This window comes from Coregonus clupeaformis, chromosome 21 (genome assembly GCF_020615455.1).
Source record: "Coregonus clupeaformis isolate EN_2021a chromosome 21, ASM2061545v1, whole genome shotgun sequence".
NCBI classification, from domain to species: domain Eukaryota; kingdom Metazoa; phylum Chordata; class Actinopteri; order Salmoniformes; family Salmonidae; genus Coregonus; species Coregonus clupeaformis.
Window position 1 is genome coordinate 32,591,646 of NC_059212.1, and position 16,945 is coordinate 32,608,590.

Sequence of the window (16,945 nt, forward strand, 5' to 3'; positions counted from 1 at the left end):
TGTGTGATGTGGTGGAGCTAGAGCTCCTGTTTAGCCTGTTTTTCCTGTACTCTGACCTTAATTAAGCAGGCTGTTTGTAGTTTGATGAGTTCTCCATTTGAAAGAGAATGGTTTTGTGGTTTGTGTTTTTTCTTTGTAGCGCTGCTGCCCACCACCAAGTGTCATAAAACCGCTGAGAAGATAAATGAAACCCTTTTATGGGTCTTATTACTGACTTAATGAACTTGTGTTGGCAATATTCATGGACGTAAACCATGTCTAGACATGTCTATGGGCTGCTCGTATTCTTCTTGTTTGGTCCTAACAAGCAAACAGGAGCACTTCATAACTGGATCTAGTCATAACAAGGTTGTTTGAACTTTCTCACTTTAAACTATGATGCTAAACAGACAAGTGTAGAATAGAGGGGTAGTGTGCCGTCATCCTAATGTACCGCAGCCTATCCCCTATACTCCTCCACCATCCCCTTGACAATGACAACAGTCCTAGATTAACATAATGTAGACCCTTCAGAACAGCATAGACATCTTCTAGGAGCCTGAGGAAGAGTGTGCCCCAGAGTGTGACCCCGGAGGGCTAATGACAAAAAGGAATGTTCTCTCCCTCAAGCTGACAGGATCTGCTTGTAGGTGTGTGAGGAGGACGTGTGACTGCCAGAGGGGGTGGAGGGGTGCAAGCCCGCCAGGAAGCACGAGCTGCTACAGTCACCATGCCAAAGCTGCCATCTTAAAAGTGCTAAAATGCTCATCTACCCGTCCCGATGTCTTTCTTATACAGGCATTGACATTTTCTCTTCTGATTCTTCTCCATTGAACCTTCTCATAAAACATTTTATATCCATTGCCAATGTTTCCACATGTGAAGGTGAACATTTTGCTGTGTTATATGCACCCTCCTTAATGATGCCAACATGAATTACTCAAGCAATCAATGAATCAATCAACTGAAAGATCACATTGGTTTGACATTGGTTGACCTCAACTAAAATACATTTTCTGGAGGAGAGTTTCCTCGGTTACAAGAAATCACATGAAGAAAGAGCAGAAAATATGTCTACCTTACAACACTATTGTGAGTCTATTTACCAATCATTTTGGACACATTGTGCTTTGCTCAGCGTTTCAGGGAAATGTTGATAATGCCCATGCTGTTTGTTAATGACCAGTGTTGTGCCCAGTGGCTTGTGGGATTTCCCAGCGGTGGCGGCTGGGGTGGGCTGTTGTGGCTGTAGTTGTATCGCCATGGTATTGCATGGCTAACAGGAAGCTAAGCTACGCACCCAAGGGCCATCTGCTCAGTGCCCTCCACGGCACACATGTCACCCTGTGACAACACAACATTATTGATTCAGACAACTACATCCGCTTCTCTCTGTATGTGTGTGTGTGTGTGTGTGTGTGTGTGTCTGCAGTGCGCACGGCTACTGTGACAACAGAAGATAATTGATTCACACAAACACATCCACTACTGTGTTTTTCTGTGTGTGTGTGTGTATGTGTATGTGTGTGTGTGTGTGTGTGTGTGCGTGTGCACGCGTGCATGGCTACTATTTGGTCAGTGAACCTTAACAACTGTTTGGCTTACTCTCCATGCCACAGTCTCCCTGAGAGATCTTTGTACGGCTATGATAAGGCTTATTATTATTTTATTGTGTCCCTTTCGGGAAATGTGTCTTGCATCTCAACAAACCACCGCTCAGCATCACCACATAAGTGCATAAATACATGAATACATACATAAATCACAGCAGACAACACACGTGGATACAGTTCGTAATGCAGATCGTAAGCTCACATTCCAGTGGGGGGGGGCTATATCAGGGTACTCAGGGTACTCCTGAGTGGCGCAGTGGTCTAAGGCACTGCATCGCAGTGCTAACTGTGCCACTAGAGATCCTGGTTCGAATCCAGGCTCTGTCGCGGCCGGCCGCGACCGGGAGACTCATGGGCGTCGCACAATTGGCTCAGGGTAGGGGAGGGAATGGCCGGCAGGGATGTAGCTCAGTTGATAGAGCATGGCGTTTGCAACGCCAGGGATGTGGGTTCGATTCCCACGGGGGGCCAGTATAAAAAAATATGTATTCACTAACTGTAAGTCGCTCTGGATAAGAGCGTCTGCTAAATGACTAAAATGTAATATCGTTGATTGTATAATGTACAGCATTAGCCAATAGCCTTCTAAATAATGACAAAGATGACATTTTCCCTGCCAGCCAAAATATCCCTAGCAGCCAGCTACTGGGCGAACCATTCAACCTTCCCCACATTGATATATAATGGGACTTGTTGGGGTTTGCCCAGTGTCAAAGTCAACTTGTGTCTCAATAGATATATAGAACAACCTTCTTATCTCCAACTTCAAATAGTTCATTGAAGGCACATAGATTATTCTAAGTATGTAATGTTGTGTGATGTTAGTGGTGGTGGTGCCATGATACCGTGCAGTGTTTTGTTCATACGGTAATAAGACAATTAAAGGGCGCAGGGGAGCAGTAATAGCAACACATCTATATTTAGAGGCATCTCACATGGCCCTGCATTTTTCATGGATCTCAACTGTCACCTGACACCGCAAGCCAGGTCTCGAGGTAATAAGTGTGTGTGTGTGTGTGTGTGTGTGTGTGTGTGTGTGTGTGCGCCTGCGTATTTGTGTCTGTTTGTGTGTGTGTGTGCGTGTGCACGCTCGGTATGTATGTGTCTAAGGTATCTCACCATCACTACATCAGCAGCCCTGGGGCTTTATTTGAGGGATATCCATTTAGTGTCAGAGTTTATGGTGCCCATACATTATGAATCTATGCGTTCTGAAATGGTAGTGCCTAAGAGCAGCACAGTACAGCATAATTGAAGAATAGGTCAATAGACACAAGCACAGGGTAAACATGAACAACCACGTCAAATACATACAGTGCTCTTCTTTAACACACACACACTGTGGCAATGAACAATCACATGAACAACACTCTTGTTGTATATACAGTGCCTTGCAAAAGTATTCATCCCCCTTGGCGTTTTTTCCTATTTTGTTGCATTACAACCTGTAATTTAAATTGATTTTTATTTGGATTTCATGTAATGGACATACACAAAATAATCCAAATTGGTGAAGTGAAATGAAAAAAAATCTACAAAATAAATAATGGAAAAGTGGTGCGTGCATATGTATTCACCCCCTTTGCTATGAAGCCCCTAAATAAGATCTGGTGCAACCAATTACCTTCAGAAGTCACATAATTAGTTAAATAAAGTCCACCTGTGTGCAATCTAAGTGTCACATGATCTGTCACATGATCTCAGTATATATAAACCTGTTCTGAAAGGCCCCTGAGTCTGCAACACCACTAAGCAAGGGGAACCACCAAGCAAGCGGCACCATGAAGACCAAGGAGCTCTCCAAACAGGTCAGGGACAAAGTTGTGGAGAAGTACAGATCAGGGTTGGGTTATAAAAAAATATCTGAAACTTTGAACATCCCACGGAGCACCATTAAATCCATTATTTAAAAAATGGAAAGAATATGGCACCACAACAAACCTGCCAAGAGAGGGCCGCCCACCAAAACTCACGGACCAGGCAAGGAGGGCATTAATCAGAGAGGCAACAAAGAGACCAAAGATAACCCTGAAGGAGCTGCAAAGCTCCACAGTGGAGATTGGAGTATCTGTCCATAGGACCACTTTAAGCCGTACACTCCACAGAGCTGGGCTTTACAGAAGAGTGGCCAGAAAAAAAGGCATTGCTTAAAGAAAAAAATAAGCAAACACGTTTGGTGTTCGCCAAAAGGCATGTGGGAGACTCCCCAAACATATGGAAAAGGGTACTCTGGTCAGATGAGACTAAAATTGAGCTTTTTGGCCATCAAGGAAAACGCTATGTCTGGCGCAAATCCAACACCTCTCATCACCCCGAGAACACCATCCCCACAGTGAAACATGGTGGTGGCAGCATCATGCTGTGGGGATGTTTTTCATCAGCAGGGACTGGGAAACTGGTCAGAATTGAAGGAATGATGGATGGCGCTAAATACAGGGAAATTCTTGAGGGAAACCTGTTTCAGTCTTCCAGAGATTTGAGACTGGGACGGAGGTTCACCTTCCAGCAGGACAATGACCCTAAGCATACTGCTAAAGCAACACTTGAGTGGTTTAAGGGGAAACATTTAAATGTCTTGGAATGGCCTAGTCAAAGCCCAGACCTCAATCCAATTGAGAATATGTGGTATGACTTAAAGATTGCTGTACACCAGCGGAACCCATCCAACTTGAAGGAGTTGGAGCAGTTTTGCCTTGAAGAATGGGCAAAAATCCCAGTGGCTAGATGTGCCAAGCTTATAGAGACATACCCCAAGAGACTTGCAGCTGTAATTGCTGCAAAAGGTGGCTCTACAAAGTATTGACTTTGGGGGGTGAATAGTTATGCACGCTCAAGTTTTCTGTTTTTTTTGTCTTATTTCTTGTTTGTTTCACAATAAAAACTATTTTGCATCTTTAAAGTGGTAGGCATGTTGTGTGAATCAAATGATTTAAAAAAATCTATTTTAATTCCAGGTTGTAAGGCAACAAAATAGGAAAAATGCCAAGGGGGTGAATACTTTTGCAAGCCACTGTATATGCAAGCATAGTAGTATAACCAGGGATGGGCAAAAATGACAAAATACAATGACAAAATACCATAAAGATCAATGTATCAAAATAAACTACAAAATACTTAGTATTTTGAAATGTATTTAATTAAAATACATGTATTTTGTATTTTAAATTACAGAAATACATTTGCAAGTAGCCGGCCCGAACAGCAACAACAATTTCAGTAATGGTTACGAAAACGTTTTACTTGCTATGACAGTGATATGTGTTGTTTATCTACCTTAGTTGAATGCACTGACTGTAAATCAATCTGGATTAGAATGTCTGCTAAATGACCAAAATGTAAATGTATATGTGAAAATGAACATACCAAAATGAACTACAAAGCCCACTGTGTAGTATTATTGGCCTAGTTTCGGGGTCATGTCTAAACGGGATACATACAGCTTAACCTAAAACCTTGTTTTGAGGCAGAACTTATTAGAATAATACTCAGCATGCTTTGCAATTGTCCATTTTTACATACACATTTATGCTCTTATCACAACCATACTGCCATCAGACTTCTGATACCAATTCAGGGGGCCACAAAATGATGAACCACTATAAAAAATGGTATAGAAAAGTATTTTGAAAATACAAATTACAGCTCTCGAAAGTATCTTGTTACAAAATAAGTTGGAGTGTAGTTCAGCCCAGTGTAATACAAATGACAAAATACTCGGGAGTAATTTAAATACATATTTCAATTACTTCTGAAATACTGCCCATCTCTGAGTACAACCATGGACTAACAGGCCCACAATAACACAAACACACTGATACACCCACACGGAAACAGACACACAGTCTACTGCTCTGGTGGCCTGTGTATGAACTATGCATGGCCTGGCCAAAGCGATTGTCCACGAAATAACAAACCACCAAGCATCCAGTGCCGTCCACACCCTTGGCTGTTCTGGTCTGGTCACTCAGGAAAGCTATACCCAGGACTTCTCCATTATTAATTTACAGTCTCTGTTCCTGAGCAGACATACCTAGGACTCTCCAAAGAACAGCCAGAAATAAGCACAGGACAGGAGGGGTGTGAAGGGGCCTGTAGGAGGAGAGGACCAAAGGCCATAGGCCATATCCTCTCACTCTAGACATAAAACACAGAAAAGGTCACTCTTACGGTAATACCCATTCAAAGTTAGTTACATTTTACATTACATTTACGTCATTTAGCAGACGCTCTTATCCAGAGCGACTTACAAATTGGTGCATTCACCTTATGATAGCTAGTGGGGCAACCAGTTAGAAAGTGTAGGTTATACACGAAGTATACAAAACATTAGGAAAACCTGCTTTTTCCATGACATAGACTGACCAGGTGAATCCAGGTGAAAGCTATGATCCCTTATTGATGTCACTTGTTAAATCCACTTCAATCAGTGTAGATGAAGGGGAGGAGACAGGTTAAAGAAGGATTTTTAAGCCTTAATACAATTGAGAAATGGATTGTGTATGTGTGCCATTCAGAGGGTGAATGGGCAAGACAAAAAATGTAAGTGCCATTGAACGGGGTATGGTAGTAGGTACCAGGTGCACCAGTTTATGTCAAGAACTGCAACGCTGGGTTTTTCACGCTCAACAGTTTCCCGTGTTTTTCAAGAATGGTCCACCACCCAAAGGACATCCAGCCAACTTGACACAACTGTGGGAAGCATTGGAGTCAACATGGGCCAGCATCCCTGTGGAACGCTTTCGACACCTTGTAGAGTCCATGCCCCGACAAATTGAGTGGTGCAACTCAATATTAGGAAGGTGTTCCTAATGTTCGGTATACTCCGTGTATATGAGAGCTCATCTCAGGGAGTTCATCTGGAGCTAAGGTGACTGTCGTAAATGAAAAGAAAAGTGTCCTTCAAACAGTATTATATTGATGATCTTGATTGATGTGCTATGGTAGCGTAACATAATATAAAAACTAGTGAAGTCATGTCAGGGAATATATATGCAACTTTATCACTCAGTAACAAACACAGTAGGGCAAGTTGCCCCTCTTTAGAAACACTCTAATAGCAAATAAATGGTAGTCACTGAGAAAGGAGATAGAGTAGAAAGTGACTTCACCAGGCCTGGTCCTGAAGTAGTGTATTTATGTCAGAGAGGTCTGAGTCAGAGAGTCAGAGACCTGGCTCTGTCAGTAGGAAATGATTCTGACATTACAGTGGCTGACTCTGTCTCTCTCCCTCTCTTTCTCTCTTTCGTACTGATGAGTGTAAACAGAGTGGCAGATGGTGAGCGACCAAGGCCCACTCAATCTCCGCTTTCCGCACTCCACTCTGCAGAGGGGTACAACAGAGGGGGAAAACTTGGCTGCTCCGGCTAAGGCTAAGCTCATACATGCTTTTAAATCTCCCTTATACAACCCCCAGTCCAATAGTCCACATCCGCAGAGACTGTGAGTCTCCCCAACATTCTTGTTGAAGTGATAACAGTAGTTTTTGGGTTGATTTGTGGTTAGAAAAGCATCTGGATTTGTTGATAGCTGTATCAGGCTTCTGAAGCCTCACCAATCATCTCTGGCTAATGGCTGCTTGTTCCCATTCCGTCATGATATAAACCTAAAAAGTATCAATCCCTGCAGTCCTCTGGGGCTTGGATGGGCTAGAATGGACTTTACAAACAAACACATCTCTCAGGAGGAGAGCTTCCCAAATGACACCATATTCCCTATACAGTGCACTACTTTTGACCAGAGCTCTATGGGCCCTGGTCAAAAGTAGTGCACTATATAGGGAATACTGTGTGATTTGGGACACAGCATCTCCATTGTCAGCCAGGCACAGGAGAACCAGGTTATCCCTTTCATCCTGTGCAAACGTGTCACCCTGATGGAGATGAATGACTTCCCAACTGTCCCAGTTCCCGTCAGCCCGAACAGAGAGGGAGAGAAGAAGAAGAAGAAGAAGAAGAAGGGGGGGGGCAGACAGACCATATGCCCACAGCAGCACACTGCCCTAGCAACACCTCCCCCGCTCACCCCCCTTATCGTGATTTTGGGATTACCCTCTTCGGGACTGACGCAATCATATTTATTCTCCATTATTACAACAAACACCTGCCATCAGACAAGAACACCTGGTTCACAGCGTTCCAGACTACCCTGTATGTGGTGTTTAGACTGGCCAGGGGGATGTCTGTCTCCCCCCACCCTCCAATCACCTGGCTCCAAACCTCCAGATGGGTTTTCCAGGTGCTCTCATCCCTCCTCCCTCTACCCCTCCACCTACCATATACACACCCAAAACTAAACAAGTGGTTAGAAGTGAGAGAGGAGATAAAATAAACTCTGAACCTTTTGTGAACCAGACTTTTTCAGAAGAAAAAAATAATTGTTAAGCTTAAGCCATTATTTTTGCAATTGTGTTAACTGTAGGCCGGGACAAGCTGTGGGACCGGTGTTGTATTTTAGCAGAGCCCATTTTGGACAGACTCCCCTCTGCCCCCTCAGCCAGACTACTCCCTGAGGTCAAGTGTGTCATTTCAGAAGGAAGTTGGCGGCTGTCTGCCTGCCAGGCTGCCACTATCCAATCACTCGTTTTGAAACGTCTCACAAATAAACACAGGTGTGCCACACGGAGCCACACGTAGGTGGACATGGAACCAAAACACGATGTCTATGTGTGGCACTGTCTGTTTGTCTGTCTCACTCAGAGACCTTATCATCCTATCAAAATATACAATTTTAACCAGCTGCAATTACTCTCGCCACAAAAGACAGGAAATGGGTGAATTTATCCAGGTGAAAAACAGGAGGACAAAAAAAGCACAAAAACAGGACAGGATAACACAACAAAAACGTATGAGCTATAGGCCTACAGGGCCCAGGGTGAGTCTTAAGGAGTTTGGGTGTGTGGGGGAGTAATCATCACAACAATGTGAGCAATCCCAACCCAGACGGATTACAAACAATTCAGACCTTGTTCTTTCTGATGAGACAGATAGTTTTTATTTTGGGGAAAGTATTATATTCGGCTCATGCACTGGTGATTCCCTGATTCCCAGACTCAACAACGGCCAGTGACATACTTATTTAGAACTTTGAGACTGACTTCAAAATAACAGGAAGCATGCGGGTGGCTGATGGAGAGGTTTTCCACACCACCCTCATGTGTCTTTAATGTCACTATTAGGTTAATTAGCTTTCCACTTCTCTGTTTTTAGAGGAAAGGAAAACATCAACATGCAGCTTGAATTACCTCAGTCTCAAACACACAATAGCACAATGTTCCCTATTTAATGCTGGTGACCCTATACTACCTCTGATAGTTAATATTCCATATTGGTTGTATAACCTTTAGAACACATACCTAATTACATTTTACTTATACAAGAAGACTGAAATGTTTTCGAGAATACCTTTATGGTCATCTTAATTACTGGTATATACCTGATGTTTGAGAGCAGGGCCGGCCCTAACCTTTTGGGGGCCCTAAGAGAGATTTGGTTGGGGGGGTCACCTAACCTTGCCGGCAAAACATTTTAGTGGTCCCCCTCTTGATGGCAGAGAGAAAAATGTAAAGACATGCTCTGGTACTTTGGTGACTAAGAAAGTATTTTTTAAACCTCCCGCTTTGGGCTGGATGTGTCAATGTGTAGTTCATACCTGTATAATCTTTTAGCAGAATTACTGTAAATTACCTCAAAGCGACTTGAAGCTGTGCCGCGCCATTTTCCCTACATTTCCCCCCACGTGGGCCAGCCCCCTAGCAATCTGAGTTCTAGCTAATGAGCGTCAGCCCCTCGCATTTGAGAGGCCTGCCCAACGTTATCCAATGAGGTTGCAGGGCGGACCCAATGGCTCGGAGGACATATCAGAGAGAGAGAGCAATGAGGTGGTGCACATACAATATGTGACGTAGTACGCAGTTTTCGGGGACCACTTTTGGCTCGTGAGTGCTACTTTCAGAACTATCTCTTTAAAGCTGCAATATGTAACTCTTTGGGTGACCCAACCAAATTCATATAGAAATGTGAGTTTTAGATCTGTCATTCTCATTGAAAGCAAGTCTTAGAAGCAGTATATGTTCTATTTCTATGCTTCTGGTTCTTCAGTTTTGTCACGGACCCCCCCAGTACTGCTGCTCATTCAGTTCACCAGCTCCGGAGGTCTACGTCACCGGACTTCTAGGCGTCACTGACCTGGTTCATTACCACCAACCCCGGACTGTCTTGTCTCATTACCCACACCTGGTTCCCATTCCCCCTGATTAGTATGTCTTGTCTCATTACGCACACCTGGTTCCCATTCCCCCTGATTAGTATGTGTATATTTTTTAAATTTTTAGTCATTTAGCAGACGCTCTTATCCAGAGCGACTTACAGTTAGTGAGTGCATACTTAATTTTTTATTTTTCATACTGGCCCCCCGTGGGAATCGAACCCACAACACTGGCGTTGCTAACGCCATGCTCTACCAACTGAGCTACATCCCTGCCGGCCATTCCCTCCCCTCCCCATCTTGGCACTGACCTGAAGGGCCCTGGACTGGGGTGCCGCGGTCTGGGAAAAGGGCGGACCCAAGGTCGAGTCCTACAAGCGCTTCATACTCCTCTTCTGCTCGGTGTTTGATCATCCTGTGGAGGGCCGAGAGGAGGGTGATTGTCTACTCCAACAACGACAGCGATCTAGGACCGCCTCGGAGTTCGCCCTGGAGTTCTGGACCATCGTGGCCTTCACCGGATGGAACGAGTCGGTTCTGGTCACCGTTTTCCGCAGCGGACTGCAGGAGGAGGCACAGATGGAGTTAGCCTGCCGTGATGACAACCTGTCACTCGACCAGCTCATCAGCATGGCGATCCAGTTGGACAACCTCCTGCGGTCCCGACGAAGACCTACGCGGAATCCGGAGCCCATGGCTACACCTGCTCCGTAGCCAGAGCCGATGGATGTGGGCTCAGCAAGTTTGCCCGAGGCAGAGCGTAGGAGAAGGAGGAATCTGGGCCTCTGCTCCTATTGTGGAGAAAGGGGTAATTTCTCCCTGACCTGACTTCTAGCCACTAATAGGCGAGGAGGTGACAAGCACAGGGAATTCCCCTGCTCCAACCCAGGGAGGATGCAAGATCTCCTCTTCTTTTCTGTCAACTCAACCAGTGTGTTTTTCCATTAAATTCCCTGAATACCCTAGCCCCTCACTCCCGTTAGCTCTGATTGATTCCGGAGCTGCCGGGAATCTTTTAGATCGCGCACTGGCCACTGCATTACGCATTCCTTTGATTCCTCTACAGTCACCCATTCTGGTTCGAGCCCTGGATAATCGTCCAATAGGGAGAGGGCTCGTACATCACATCATTGTTCCCGTTTCTCTGCTGACCCATGACACTCATTTAGAACAGATCACCTTTTTGATTATAGACACCCCCACGCACCCCGTTGTTTTAGGTCTCCCCTGGTTGAGTTGGCATAACCCTGTTATTTCCTGGTCCGAGAGGAGACTGCTGGGTTGGTCGCATGAGTGTCAGGGGAGGTTTCTTGCGATGTCTGTCAACACCACTACAGTGGAAATTCCGGACCACGCCACTCAAGCGGATTTACCGGAGGAATACCAGGATCTGGAATGGGTTTTCTCTAAGACCTCCATCGTCCCTCCGTTCCGTATCATCGTGCCAGTGGTGTGGGACGTGGACGCCGACATATGGCTGGCCTTGTGTACGGAACCCGCACCTGCACAGTGCCCGGAGAACCGCGCCTACGTGCCCACGGGTGTGCGGGACCACCTCCTTTCCTGGGCGCACACGGCGCCTGTGTCGGTCATCCTGGGATAGGCCGTACCATTGCCTGCCTGACTGAGAAGTACTGGTGTCCCCCCTTGGCTAGGGATGTCCGGGTTTACGTCTCTTCCTGCTTCATCTGTGCCCAGTCTAAGACACCCAGACACCTCCCGTATGGAAAGCTCCTTCCCCTGCCAGTTCCACAACGACCCTGGTCTCACCTCTCGGTGGACTTTGTCACTGACCTTCCCCCCTCCCAGGGGAACACCACCGATCTCATCATTGTGGACCGGTTTTCCAAAGCTTGTCGCCTCCTTCCTCTGCCTGGGCTCCCGTCGGCCATGCAAACCGCAGAGGCTCTTTTTACATACGTCTTCTGGCACTACGGGATCCCGGAGGACATTGTGTCAGACCGTGGTCCTCAGTTCACCTCACACGTCTGGAAAGCGTTCATGGAACGCCTGGGTGTCACGATCAGTCTCACCTCTGGGTACCGTCCTCAAGCTAATGGGCAGGTGGAGAGGGTCAATCGGGAAGTGGGTAGGTTCCTGAGGTGTTACTGTCAGGGCCGGCCGGGGGAGTGGGTGGATGTTCTACCTTGGGCTGAGTATGCGCAGAATTCCCTCTGCCACTCCTCCACTAACCTCACTCCTTTTCAGTGTGTGCTGGGGTATCAGCCAGCCCTGGCACCTTGGCATCCAAGCCAGACTGAGGCCCCTGCTGTGGACGAGTGGTTTTGGCGAGCTGAGGAGATCTGGAACGCTGCGCACACTCGTCTCCAGCGGGCCGTGCGTCGGCACAAGGAACAGGCCGACCCCCACCGCAGTGAGGCGCCTGTTTTCTCTCCAGGCAACCGGGTCTGGCTCTCCACCTGGAACCTGCCCCTCCGCTTGCCCTGCAGGAAGTTGAGCCTGTGGTTTGTGGGGCCGTTTAAAGACCTGAGGAGGGTTAATGAGTTAACATACCGTTTGCAACTCCCTGCTGATTACCGCATTAACCCCGACTTTTCATGTGTCTCTCCTCAGGCCAGTGGTGCCTGGTCCCCTCGCTGAGGCTGGACCCAGTGACAACCCGCCTCCTCCTCTGGACATCGAGGGAGGTCCGGCGTACTCAGTCCGTGAAATCCTGGATTCGAGGCGTCGGGTGGGGCGTCTCCAGTACCTTATCGACTGGGAGGGGTACGGCCCAGAGGAGCAGTGATGGGTTCCTGCGGTGGACATCCTGGACGCTTCGCTGACCAGGGATTTTCACAGTCGGCGCACTGACCGACCCGCACCGTGTTCCTGTGGTCGTCCCCGAGGCCGGTGTCGTCCCGCTGCTGGTGGGGGGTACTGTCACGGATCCCCCCGGTACTGCTGCTCATTCCGTTCACCAGCTCCGGAGGTCTACGTCACTGGCCTTCTAGGCATCACTGACCTGGTTCATTGCCACCAACCCCGGACTGTCTTGTCTCATTACGCACACCTGGTTCCCATTCCCCCTGATTAGTATGTGTATATATGTGCCCTCTGTTCCCCATTGTCCTTGTTGATTATTGTCCCATGTCCGTTGTTCTCGTGAGTACATTGTATTACAGTTTACATGCCAAATAATTGTGCACTTGTTATTACGGGTCTCGTCCCGTGTATTATTTAAAGGTTTACACCTCGCTCTTTTGTTTGGGTTGAGTAATTAAAAAATGTATTACGTATTCCTGCGCCTGTCTTCTATCAGTATACAACGTGACAAGTTTCGTTTTTGCGTCTTTTACTTTCAGTTTTGTACACCAGCTGAAAATACAATATTTTTGGTTATTGAAATATATTTCACAGCGGTTTAGATGGTACAATGACTCTCTACACTATGCATTGCTTGTTTTGTCACATAAACTGAAATTAGGCGAACTATTCGAATTTTACCAACCAGGAAATGGCAGAGCGATTTCTGCATATTGTCACCTTTTAAGTTTTAAAGTTAATTTCCAGCAATTCTACACATTCTACCATGTAGAGTAGAGTACAATTTGCAGTTTTAAAGCAAGCTTTCTGCAATTCTACACATTTTACCATGGGGTGGAGAGGTTTAGCAATTTTATAACAAATGTCATGCAATTCTACTCATTTTGCTATGGGGCAGAGAGAAATAATGTGCCGTTTTACAGTTAATTTCCTGCAATTAAATTGTTTTGGTCATGGGGTGGAGAGACATTTTTGCAGTTTTAAAGCAAATTTCCTGCAATTCTACACATTTACCAAGACTTATGCCATGTTAATGATATCTGAGTGAGAGTACTAACAAAATCAATGCCCAGGGTGCCCAGTTGGTATTCGGCCATGATTACTACACGTTTAGATAGCAGGCTAGACTAACTTAACAATCAAAAAATTGTTAGCTGACATTGCTAATTGAGTGACTGTCAGTGACTGACATAACCAGAGAAAAACTGCTGATGCACAACCAAATGTGGAAATTTCACCTTGTGTATTCTACTATTCTAACTCTCAACTGTAAGTTGAGGCCCCGACTGAGTTCCTAAAAATATATTTATTTATTTTGGTCAAGGGCCCCTAAGCGATCAATTATGTCGATTATGCCTGGAGCCTGCCCTGTTTGAGAGCATCACATATCAGAATATTAGCTGATATTAATACATTTTAGGGATTTTCCCCACTTTAAAAGAATATGTGTGCATTGTTTAAAGATGGAATCTGCATAGGGGAAACAGCGCCATTGTCCGCCCCACCACCTTTCTTATTGTTTTTGTTTTGTTGACGAAGCGGAGGTGAGGAGCATTGCGCAATGTGGGAGAAAAAAATGTCCAGTAGGCCTAGGCTACATATTCTGCTGTTTTATCGCACGTGCAATGACATCCGAAGGGGAAAACGGTGTTTGTTGTTTGCAATAACGTATTTGATGTTGTAATATAGGAAACGGATGTGGCATTTTCACCATTAAGGATGGTGTCAGCTGGAACTCTGCAACATTCTTCATTTTGCATACGGTATATGCTTGTATTTACATTGAAGTAGCCTATGCATTTACTGTATATCGGCTTTGCATGTACCATAAAACTTCAATTCATAGCCCAGGCGTTTATTTGCTTTAATCACTGAACACAACAGGCGCTTATTAGAGCCAGGCTTCTATTTCTTCAATGCACACAGCTTTTGCTCAATAAAATGTTGAAAAGACTACTTCACTGTTTATTGTGACTTGTATGACCAGTATAAACATAATAATGCAAGACTAGGCTGCCTATCATACATTCTCTCTCACTCATTGCACCTTGTTGCGCCTTGTATCCCCCGTAGTTGCAATGCGATCACACCAGATAGACTTCAGTATTCAGCATTTGTCCAGGTCCCCAGGACCTTGGGAGATGCCTTCAATACCGTCCAATAGGGGCAAGTTAACCGTAAAAAAATGTATGCTTAACCATCAAGCTTTTTCTGTTTTAACAACCCTTACCTACTTTCACTTGACCCATAGACATTTATCCCCCCCTGGACAAACGTTGAATTTTCCTCAGGTGAGACCTTGAAATCTTGTTGAGCTGACCATGTCAAACCACACTGCTGGGCAAAAACTGGTTGAATCAAGATTGTTTCCACGCAATTTCAACCAAAAAAGTAAATGTGATGATGTTGACTCAACATGGAAAACTGCTTGGATTTACAAGAAGTCATCAATGTAAGGGAATTTAGTCTTTTTTTCACCCAACCTTTTACCTAAATCCAATGACAGGTGACATTTTTGGTTGATTTCATGTTGAATTCACGTTAGTTGACTCAACCAAATGTCAATCAAAACTAGACATTGAACTGACGTCTGTGCCCAGTGGGCTGTTTCGTCCATGGCAATGATGTTGCTCTCCTTTCTCTTCTTTTGTGCAATCTTTATGACCACTGAAGTTCACTCGTAAACAATTCATTTAGACCCGGCGTTTATTTGAAACAAGTGTTTATTTTCTCAAATGTGTGCCGATGCCCGGCTATTAAAAGGTACAGGTGGCTATTTGAGACTCAGCGTTTAATTGATGTTTTAAGTGACAAACACGTTTAATTAATTTGTTTCTGGCATGTAATCTGAGGCTCACTTATATCACAGACAATTTTTGGGTGGGATGTACAATTTGGTCACTTAACACAAGGCCCTGGCAAAATGACACAGAAAATTGGTTCCATATACTTTCCCATAATACGGAATTAACCTTCGGATTAAAAGACTCCGTGCCCTTCAGTTCTCATAGATATAGCACATGAAACCGTGTCGCCTCAGCCTCAGCCTTGAAATACTACTGTCTATGATGACCTACATACAACAGTAGATAGTGAGACGGGTAGTCGGGTATACAGGCTCCAGAGACTTCTCACACACAGACACACACGGCAGCCCCAGCCAGATCCCGTCATCCCAGGCACAGGTTTCAAAAGAGACAAAAGGGCTACAACTGAACCAAAATGCACTGGAGAGTGCATGTTACATGTTAAATATACATACAGGCTGGCTGTAGTCTGTAGTTATGTAATCCTGGAGGCCCCTCCCTCCTCTCTGTACTTCCCTTTGATATGTGGCACAACCTGCCACCTTCAGGGGCAGAGGAGACTCAAGGGGAATGTTAAACTCTCCTTCCTTTAGAGATGAACTGCACCACATAAATCATTGATTAGCCTCCACCCCTCCAATACCCACCCCCTCCACCACCTTGCTTCCAGCTAGATAGCTGAAATGGTGCAAACACATGTTATGTTCTCATTAAGAGTACTTTTGTCAATTAGGGACTACTTTTTGGCATTTCGGCCTAATAGCTGCTGAGCTGTAGAAGAGAGCAGTCGTAAAGGTGTGGCCACGCTATTCATCTTCAGAGGGGCAATTGCAGTAACAAAAGAAAACAGAACAGATGTTGTTGTGGGGCTGGTAGTGGTGGATGTGAAGTTGGTGATGCATGCTCAGTTATTTGGTGATATATGCATTGTGTGTCTGTGTGCGTGCGTGCGTGTGTGCGTGCGTGCGTGTGTGTGTGTGTGTATGTGTGTGTGGACGTGTTTAACTATTCTTGTGGGGACCAGAAGTCCCCACAAGAATAGTAAACGAACACAAATTTGACCAACTGGGGACATTTTGTTAGTCCCCACAAGGTAAAATGTATGGGGCTCTCAACTTTGTTTTCGCTGGAGGATTCTATGGGTCATGTAAATCTACAGTGGTCCTCATCTCTTGTCCTGTCTTGCCTGAGGGCTGGATGCCTACACTATTCATTTGATGGCACCAATTCCCCTGACATGTGTCTGTCCAGCTCTGTCCTGCCATGGATGTGGAGCTAGACTGATATAATGATCCTGTCCTACTAGTGCCTCAGCAGCTCTGGTTACAGACATCTATGTGTGAAAGCAGTACAATGTTTAACAGAAGTATAACAGGTTTAACCTAGGCTAGCTAGCTAGCTAGATAGATAGATTGATAGATAGATAGATAGATGAGTTTATTAGTCACATGCACAGGGTCGTTCATCTAATCGCAGGGTACAGTGAAATTCTTATGCTCGCGAGCTCCATCAGTGCTGGTCAAAAAAAGAGAAGTGAATGACACAATAATACAAATAACAACAATACTAATAATATAC

At 45.3% G+C, this 16,945-nt stretch overlaps 1 protein-coding gene and 1 non-coding gene across 2 annotated transcripts in view; both read right to left on the bottom strand.

Moving 5' to 3' along the window:
• Positions 1–16,945, bottom strand: part of LOC121535292 (apoptosis regulator Bcl-2-like) — a 50,325-nt gene that overhangs the window by 31,488 nt on the left and 1,892 nt on the right. The window lies entirely within an intron of this gene.
• Positions 9,995–10,075, bottom strand: trnaa-agc. The gene has a single exon. It is a non-coding gene; the product is annotated as a tRNA-Ala (tRNA).